The sequence below is a fragment of the Zea mays genome, chromosome 10 (assembly GCF_902167145.1).
Source record: "Zea mays cultivar B73 chromosome 10, Zm-B73-REFERENCE-NAM-5.0, whole genome shotgun sequence".
Taxonomy (NCBI): Eukaryota; Viridiplantae; Streptophyta; class Magnoliopsida; order Poales; family Poaceae; genus Zea; species Zea mays.
The window spans coordinates 139043337-139050759 of NC_050105.1; the positions used below are offsets into that span (position 1 = coordinate 139043337).

Below are 7423 nucleotides of genomic sequence, written 5' to 3' on the forward strand. Positions count from 1 at the left end.
GTGCTATGTTTGGAGCTCTATTGTGCCAAATCCTGGCAGATTTGGACAGAAAACTTTATAGCAAAATAGAAGACCATATCTAGGAGAACAAACTTATTTAAGCAATGCTGGGCTAGTGCTACACAAAAGTAGGAGTAAAATGTCTCCAAAAGTTCTCTGTCGGATTGGAGAGGGGACTGATTTAGTTGACTGTTGCTAGGAAATTTAGTGAGTTTGGAAGATGTTTGGGGCACTATAACTTTTGATCCCTGCATTTTTGGTCTTGGACTGCTGCAACAAACTAATAGAGCTATAGTTGGAGAATACTTTTGGTTAACAGAGATGGGTTTGTTGGCATGTGAAGTTGTTCAATAACAAGGCTTGAACATGGAGATGCAGATGGTGCAGCAGGCTGATTCAGTCGACTGAAAATCAGTTTCAGTGTGATGAGCCCAACTTTGGAGCTCTCTAGTGTTTGATCCATAGAGCTATGAACCATGCTTTGTGTAGTACGTTTAAAGATCATAGTACAGTGAACAATTTTCCTATAAAGATATGGCTTAGTACTATACACAATTAGGAATAAAGTACACCTGAACTTCCTCTATCAGTCAGTGAGTTCAGTTAACTGACAGGAGTGCAGAGTGATGGGGGCAACTTTGGATCACCACAACTCTTGTTCTATATATTTTCAACCATGAGTTGTTATGCAAAAGAGGAAGAGCTATGCATGGAGAATCACTTTGGTTAAAGGGGAGAGGTCTGTTATTAAGTGAAATTGGGTGATCAAGGCAGCTAAATAGGGAGGTATGCAAGGAGGTAATGTTGGCTGATTCTGTAAATCCAGAGAACGGAACTTGGTTTTCAGTGAGTTATAGCCAACTTCAGAGCCGCATATCTTGTGGTCTGCACATTTTGAGTCTTGGACTTTCATAGTAAACCTAAAGAGCGATGGTTGGACAACAAGTTTGTTTAGAAAGGCTTGAGCTACCCTTATTTGGAATAGTGAGAAAAGTGGGGCTAAACAAAGGGGTTCAGACATACTTGAGCAGTTCTGTGCACATCAGAAAAATCTGAAGAAAATATCGTCGTAGCTGTAGAATCTAGGGGAAGATGAGAGATAAGTGAGAATCTTGGGGGGTATAACTTGGACGGATTCACTGCTGTGATGTGGTGTCAAACATGCCCGACGGATAACCCCCAGCAGTGTCCATCCGGTGTCTGTCTGTCTACCTTCGTGTCCTCACGCCATGTTCATCACCTCACTGTGGCGTTAACCTTGCGTGGTGTCCATGCGTTGTGGTGTATTCTGGTACCAGCAGATGGCCAACCAGGATCATTTTGTCCATATCCACAATAAAGAGCAAGCTTGCGTGGTCGGATGTCCCTCTGCATGACCAAAACGTTCTAGGAAAGCATTATAAATTCGTCGTGCCCCTCACTCCTTTGTTCAAATTAGTCGTGCACCATGGTCTGCCATCCCCTTGTGACCGTATAGCCCAAGTATAAAATCCTGACCTCGCCCGAGCTCGCCACAGCGTGCTCTTTACCACGCCGGACCTCGTCGTGCTCTTTCTCACTTGCCTCACCGTGACCGGCACTCCCCGAGGTAATCGCAGTCAAGACTTGGTGTGTTCTGAATTCCCTGACATACGTTGATGCTTACCATCCTGCTCGATTGAACTCTACCATAACAGATCCTTGGGAACATCACGTTGCCGTCAGTAAACGCCGCTTCGAACCCATCGCCTTGTGGACCGGCCAATCCGAGTGTTCTTTGATTGAGTTTGCGCGAGCGCCGTGGCGGTGGTGAGTTACCGATCCTTCCCAAACTAATTAATCGGGCACTACCATGCTATGTTGTTAGGAACAGGCTCACCAGAGTCCCGATTTCCGCCAGCACCGTGGTCATGATGATCCCTATGGTGTAATGGTCAAATTAGTGCATGGGTTTATGTCGCATTAGCTCAGGAGTGACGCTCGAGCACTTGCTATCGTCGAAGAAGGTTGCCGGCGACGAGTTTCCTCGATCGGACACGGGTGTTCGATCGGAGTCCCTTTGAGGGGGTGACTATGTGAAGGAGGATAAAGTCAGGGATCTCGGTGTATTGTCAGAGAGATGGAGAAATAGTGACCCTCGGTCTTGATTGAGTTCTCAATAAGCCAAGGGCCTCCGTGCAAAGTCGGGTGTGTGGACGCGTGGGCTCCCCAGCCATGGGCTGACTCTACTCGGAGATGGATCGTGTGGGCCGAAGTCAGCCAATGTTTAAATTTGTTTTTCTTTATTATTTATCTGAGAGCTTATTAATAGTGCCAAAAATGGTAGAAAAATCCAAAAATAGTGAGATCAATTTTGTTGGATGTCTGAATTCATGAACTCTCAGATAAAAATGGTTTTAGGATTTTTAGGTCAGTTAACAAATTTTAAGTGAATTAAAGGTGTGTTTGGAAGGATTATTGGAATTTTAGAAATAAGAGTTGAGCACCAAAAATCATGGAAATTTTTGGAGAAATTTGTTATCAGAAGCTGATCACTTGGTTAAAGTTTGGGGCTGTTTGGAAGTCGTTTGCTTTAGAAACCTTGTAAGCCCCAAAATAGAGTAGTTAATCCCTAATCAAGTGTGTGTTAGTGCTTTGGAAAGGAGATAAGTTTATCTAGGGAAGAGATGCAGTTGCTTAAAAATTTTAAGCTTTTGGATAAGATATAAGTTGATTTAGTTCCCTGGTTTACCTAAGTGAATTCAAATTGATCACTTTAATTGAGCGTTAAGAAATATGTGTATTCTTGTCATGTGCTTTAGTTGTAGTGTTTCTGTTCCCCACCTCTCCTTGTGAGAGTTTGCATTACATGTTATTACATAAGCATTCATGTATTTGTAATTGACTTGTAGAACACCTAGACGAGGTGGTATTTGAAGAAGTCTACTCCAATGCCTGCTCCTCAAGTGGATGAAGCCATCTAACTGGGTATTGGATAGAGGGATCTAGAACCACTTCACTGCAACAAAGGCAATCTCCGGTGCATGCAACCCCTTCCTTGTGTTTTTAAATAATTTTTGCACACTTTAAGTCTAGTGAAATGTACATTAGGTTTATAGGAGTTACTTGGAACCCTTTGATGCATTGCCTTCCTTGATATCCATACCTTTATAGATACTTCTAATGAAGTATCAAAATATGATTTACAAAAATGCTTAGCTCTGCTTAGATCTTGTGGATAGAAGTTGTCTTTCGCAATAAGGCCTTGCTCAGGGGTTATCCTGGGGAAAGGTGGCTTCTACCTGCAAGATTATTTTCATTGGGAGCAATGGTGGGATCTTACTGCAAAGTTCCCTATAATGCTCTTTTCATCCTAAGGAACACAAACAATCCTAAGGGTGGAAGTACTTAAATCGGGACTTGGGCTACGAACAGGTGATGTTCCGTCCGGGTCAATTAAGGATTGGATGCGTATGTAGGCCTGTATGATCAGGGACTATCTTAACTGGCCACATGCCCTGGATATGGGACAGGGTAAGCTTGAACCCGGCTATTCCATACGTGAAAAGACAACCGCGCACTGGGCGTGGGAGATGGTGGGAGTAGCGTGTACCCTCCTGGCTAGAGGCTGGATGGAGGAGTACTGTGCTCCCGGGTAGAGCGGACCGGTTCACGTTGTGGAGGATCTGTGGGAACGGTTGACATATGCAAGGGTTAAGTGCTACGTATGTCGTGTGGTTAGAGATCCTCAGCTGAGTAAATCGATTCGGATCGTCGTTATATCCCCGGAGAGTGGAGACTTGGTCACTGACCTGCAACCTAAGTCAGGATGTGAACATTATGAATAAAAATGATGTTGTATTGATGAGATGGTGAAATTAGACTAGATGCAATCAGAGTCTATTAATATTTAATCTAGCGTTAAAACATTGAAAGTAAGGATTCACTTTAGTAAGCTATTTCTGCAAAAATATCTAAGTTGATTCTTGCTAAAGCCTTTTCCTTGATTCCCAAATCCAGCATATCCTTGAGAGTCTTTTCTTTAGTCGGGTAAGTCTTGCTGAGTAATTCCATACTCAGGGTTTTATTCCCTATTGTTTTTCAGGTTATAGTTTTGTGCTGCTGTTGATGGTGTTAAGTGCCGGTGGGCTCGACCTTCTTATAAGTCTAAGTACTTCTTCTATACTTCTTATTGAGGATGGTCACTTGAGCTAGCATATATTTCAAACTTATACTTTTGTAATCACTCCGATAAAATAATGTAAAATTTTTGTAACCTGTAAAATTTGGTAATAAGATTTCCGCTGCAAAATTGTTGTATGTGTGATTTGTGTTACTTAATCTCGCGGTTCTGGTTGTAAGTGATTTATCCGATGTCCTTGGGGCAATCGGACGGATCCTGTTAAGTTATTTGGTGCACATGCATGTCGTCTGAGGTCTTTGAGACGAGGACAGGTGCATGTGGGCCCAATAACTTGGGAGGTTCTGCCACAGCTGGTATCGGAGCAGGATTAAGTAGATACGGTCACATACGTATTTTCAAACTTTAGGTGTAATTACTATCATTGGTTTTCTCATATTTAGCATTGGTATCTCATTTGTGTTGGTGTATCGAGCAGACATAAATGAATGTGTAGCACCAGAATCAAATAATATGGTTGCAGGAATAGCATTAACGTAAAACATATCAAGTACGATGTCAGCACCATCTGGAGTAGCATCAACGCTGACTTGATTAACCTTGGCAATAGAGTATCCCTTGCCAGATCCTGGAGTTTGCTGCCTATTTTGAGTTGGGGTAGTAGCAATCCTCTGTGGGCAAACATTTGCATAATGCTCAGTCTTCCCACACTTGAAGCAAGTGGTGCCTACACTCTGTCCTGAAAACTTTGTCGGGGTGCCAGTGGAGGTAGCCTGATGAGTCGGTGGAGTCCTCTGAGGTGATTGCTGAACTGGGCGCTGGCCTCCGCCAGTGCGAACTGGTGTGCCCTAAGGTGAACTGTAGCGAGGACGAACATTGTTGTTTCCTAGTCCTTGAGATATAGCTTTCCTCTTCAAATCTCCCAGCTGAACACGCTTGTGTTCAATAGCTAGAGCCTTATCAAGCAGCCTCTGAAATGATAGGAATGTATGTTGAGAGCACCTAAAGGGGGGTGAATAGGTGATCCTGTGAAACTTGAAAACTTAATGCCACAAAACTTGATTAGGTGTTAGCACAATAATGCCAAGTGGCTTAGAGAGGAGTCTCAACAAAACACAATAACCACAGAGATATCAACACAGAGATGGCACAGTGGTTTATCCCGTGGTTCGGCCAAGACCAATGCTTGCCTACTCCACGTTGTGGCATCCCAACGGACGAGGGTTGCAATCAACCCCTCTCAAGCGATCCAAAGACCCACTTGAATACCACTGTGTTTTGCTTGCTTTACTATATCCCGTTTGCGAGGAATCTCCACAACTTGGAGTCTCTCGCCCTTACACTTGAACTTCACAAAGAAGCACGAAGTAAGGGAGGGATGAGCAACACACACAAGACACAAAATCAGAATGTCAACACGCACACAAGTCGCAACAAGAGCTCGCAACACAACCCGACGAGTTCACAACTCAACTAGAGCTCTAGATGCTATCACGAAGAAACAAATGCGCGGAATCGAAGTCTTGGTGCTTAGGAATGCTTTGAGTATGCTTGGTATCATCCTCCATGCGCCTAGGGGTCCCTTTTATAGCCCCAAGGCAGCTAGGAGCCGTTGAGAGCATTCCAGGAAGGCTGATCTTGCCTTCTGTCGCCTGGCGCACCGGACAGTCCGGTGCACCACCGGACACTGTCCGGTGCGGATTTCTTTCCTTCTATGGCGCAGTCGACCGTTGAAGATCCAGAGCCGTTGGCGCACCGGACACTGTCCAGTGCACACCGGACAGTCCGGTGCCCCAATGTGACCGTTGGCTCGGCCACGCGTCACGCGCGGAATCCTCGGCCGACCGTTGCCCCGGCTGACCGTTGGCTCACCGGACAGTCCGGTGAATTATAGTCGTACGCCGTTAATTCCTTCCCGAGAGCGACGACTTCGCCTGTGAACGGCTCACCGGACAGTCCGGTGCACACCGGACAGTCCGGTGATTTATAGTCGTACAACGTCGTCGAACTCCCGAGAGCAGCAAGTTCGCCAGAGCCCGCCTGGCGCACCGGACATTGTCCGGTGCACCACCGGACAGTCCGGTGCACCCAGACTGAGCAGACTTTGGCTGAACAAAGTCATCTCTTCTCTAACTTGATTTTTCCTGTTTCCAGCACTTAGACACAATACATTAGTCCATAAAACAATGTACTAAGTCTAGAAACATATCTTTTGACATGATTTGCACTTTGTCCACCACTTTGCATAGATTAACACAAAAGCACTTGTGTTGGCACTCAATCACCAAAATACTTAGAAATGGCCCAAGGGCACATTTCCCTTTCAATCTCCCCCTTTTGGTGATTTATGCCAACACAACATAAATCAACTAGAACAAGTGCAATATCAATGCAAATGAAACTCAAAATTGTTTTGATTCAAATTTGACATATATGGATCACTCTTTGCCACCACTTGGTTTGTTTTTGCAAATCAAACCCAAATTCCTATCTCTAAGTCAAATTCACTTGTAGAGACATAAAGAGAGTCGTTCCAATATAAATTGATCACAGTATCAAAAACTCCCCCTATTTTCCATAATCAACCATTCTCCCCACAAGAAACCAACTTTTGACAAAAAGAGCCAATAAGAGTATTTTGACAAAACAAAAGCTCTATTCTATTATTTTCAAAATTCTTAAGTGGTAGCTGATCCATTTATTGCTTTAGCCTTATTTTCTCCCCCTTTGGCATCAAGCACCAAAACGGGATCAATCTTGGCCCTTTAACCCCATTGCCTCACCAAAATCTTCAAATAAGAATACAAAGGCAATAAGAGTACATGAGATGAACTTGGAATAGGTTACCCTCTCATCGGAGTGCAGTGGAAGTCTTTCATGGTCCAAGTCCACCTTTTCCCTTTCAAACTTCCTTTGAGACTAAATTAAGAGAACTAAAGCACACGGTTAGTATCAAAGGGTCAAGTTGTAGCACATCTCCCACTAAATATGTGCATCACTTGCAAAAGGACTTGTGAGGTCCGGGGAGTGTTTAAACAACTTGAGCACCATAAGTAGGCAACAAAATGCATAAGGAACATGATCAAGGCATAAACACATGTATGCTATAAATCAATCCAAGTTCCGCGAATCTAAGACATTTAGCTCACTACGCAGCCTACAAAAGGTCTTCTCATCTAAAGGCTTGGTAAAGATATCGGCTAGCTGGTTCTCGGTGCTAACATAAAACACTTCGATATCTCCCTTTTGCTGGTGGTCTCTCAAAAAGTGATGCCGGATGTCAATGTGCTTTGTGCGGCTGTGCTCAACAGGATTTTCCGCTAT

At 44.0% G+C, this 7423-nt stretch overlaps 1 long non-coding RNA gene across 1 annotated transcript; it reads left to right on the top strand.

Moving 5' to 3' along the window:
• Window positions 1-1431: 1431 nt before the first annotated feature.
• LOC103641950 (uncharacterized) lies at window positions 1432-4277 on the top strand. The gene is made up of 4 exons (XR_560579.3): window positions 1432-1588; window positions 1677-1788; window positions 2871-2998; window positions 4064-4277. It is a non-coding gene; the product is annotated as an uncharacterized lncRNA (long non-coding RNA).
• The last annotated feature ends 3146 nt before the right edge of the window (window positions 4278-7423 follow it).